Below are 2,590 nucleotides of genomic sequence, written 5' to 3'. Positions count from 1 at the left end.
GCAGCAACAGGTACCACAGGGAAGAGTGTAAACATAGGAAGCTTCTGGACTAGACTTTTGAAGACTGACCAAATTTGTTAGCTTTCAGTGAGTCCAAAGAACATCATTCCTTCAGCTGTTCTTGTGTCATGTGCATCTTGTCCTTTTATATTTTCTATTTCATTCTTTTTTTGCATAGGTGGATCTAGAATTTTGAAAAGGGGAGTACAAATGATTAGGTGCATCAACACACAGTTTTTTTTTTAAAATAAACTAGAAGCTTTGCTAATATGCTAGGGACATAAGGCTGTATTTCTCAATTTAAGTTCGACGCATGAACACATATATTTTCATTAGAATGAGTTAAAAACAGTCTGCAGAGTTGTGAAATAAGAGCTTCATTACAGAAGCAGCTAACAGACAGCAGAATTGAAGAACAAAGAATACTTTGATTGGTGGAACCTCAAGACCATTACAAAGGAGAAAGGGTCTTTAACACCAGTGGAATGAAGAGTTTAGAAGGGATCAGGTACACTGTAATGAGAAATGAAATCAATTGACTTCCTCATCACCGCCAGAATAGAAATGCTTCTGCTATTGCTAGGCAGTTGGTTTTAAACATTGGTGGACCAGGAATCAAAAGTGGATAGAAGTGCACCCTCTGCCTGGATCCACCCGTGCTTTTTTTATTTCTAAATGATGAACTGGTATTTTTGTCTGTGATCTGATGGTTTTCCACCAGCCATGTTCATGTTGTTTAGTACTATGTTGTATGCGTGTGTTGTGTTCTTCTTGATTTCAGTGAAACTACTCATGAAATAAGGTATTAATTGATGTAAATAAGGAGAGGCCATCCCCTCACCTCTCCCTGCACCCCAACAGGGGATAAATATAGCCTGAATTCCATAAGCTCCAGGAGGCTACAGCCTATGTTTACATGTGGAAGACCATCGCACAGAGTGCCTTAACACAAATCCCCAATGTTCTGGTGCCAAGCATTGTTAATGTTGACCCATACAAAAATGTCAATGATCTTGGGCTGAATGGTAATAAAATGGCTACAGATTTAACTCCTAAAGTGTTGCAGTGTCCTGCTAACCTGTTCATGACCCTTGGACCATTAAAATATAACTCAAGATTGGAGGCCCTTTCATGTGAACATAATTTTATGTCTTCATATTATATTTCCAACCTGCTGTAGATAAGGATTTATGATATTAACACCAGTTTGAGCTATGTAGGGTGAAACGGATATAATTTAAGGGTCAGAGACTTACCCAAGTTTGTAAGTTAAAACACCTGAACCAGGAATTATAAAAGAAAGATGAAACTGCAGCTATTGACCTATATAATTAGCATTCTCTTATCCTTTTATATTTCTTTAATAAAGGAAAGAGGAGCAGAAAATAGGTCTGTGCTTAACTTTGTTATAAAAGGATGACATGAATTATCTTTCTAAGGTGTATCATGAATGGAGCTGGTATAAAATTTGGATGAACGGTTTATTTGCTTAACAATGCATTTTAGGTGGGCTGAAATGATTTATGAATTTATGCCTAATTCTGTTTATGGTTTCATCCAAAAAGGGAAAACCAATTAAAAACATTGATACATTTTTTAACATTTTAAAAAATGAAACATTTTAACTCTTCATATCAAAATAATGTTTTGAGTCTTATTTCAATTTTGAAAAAGAGAAAAACAAACCCAGCATGAAATTATATGAAAGATTTTGATATATTTGTTCCTAAATGATTCTTTGAGATAAAGGTCAGCTAAATACTGGCTTTAAAAAGTATAAAGAAGAAAAGTTATATAAAACAAAATATTTTGTTTCAGGTCAAATGTAGGATTCATTCAATCTAAATTAATTTGTGTTTTCAGTTTTTCATTTCAACAATTGAACTGAAAAAACAATTATTCTCCCAATCATATCTCCCTAATTTATAGTATAATCTGTCATATTTGATTGTGATAGTGTGTAACTGAGCAACTCAGCTGTTGTAGGGAATCTCAGCTATTGTGGTATTACTAATTAAATTCTATGTTCTCTTGCATTGCTACCACTGCAGATTAAAAATTGACTTCCTCTCTGTGACATCTGGGTAAATCTAGAGTAATTTCAATGTACTATCTCAAAATTTTCATAAGAGAGTTTGAGATGGATTTCTAGTCATTGATCAGCATTGGAAAAAATTCTCTTCATTAAATGTTAGCCATAAAACCAAGAACAATATAAAGCGTTTCTGTAACTGCAAAATAATATCTAAAAACTCATCAAGACAGTAACTAGAACTGTTTATGCATGTTACATTAGATTGCCATTGGGTAAAAGACAAAAATAACCCTGGCACTTGGCACATGAGCCTGGGGTTCCTTCCCCCTCCCCCCCTCCCACCCCCAAGAAAATCCGCTCATCGCTGGGCTACAGAATTGTGCTTCTTCTTTCTTACTTTCCTTCTGACTCCACATTTTTTGCATTCATGACCCTACTTCAAAAAGACAGTGAGGTGCCCTCCCACAATTTTTCTGTGTCCTGGTTGTTAGAAAGACTATCCTGGGAGGTAAGAAATGTGAATTTGTAGTCCCTCAGGCTGAGGAGGGCCTTTTA

This window comes from Gavialis gangeticus, unplaced genomic scaffold, assembly GCF_001723915.1.
Source record: "Gavialis gangeticus isolate Ggan-Ray unplaced genomic scaffold, GavGan_comp1, whole genome shotgun sequence".
NCBI classification, from domain to species: domain Eukaryota; kingdom Metazoa; phylum Chordata; order Crocodylia; family Gavialidae; genus Gavialis; species Gavialis gangeticus.
Note: the sequence above shows the minus strand (reverse complement) of the source record.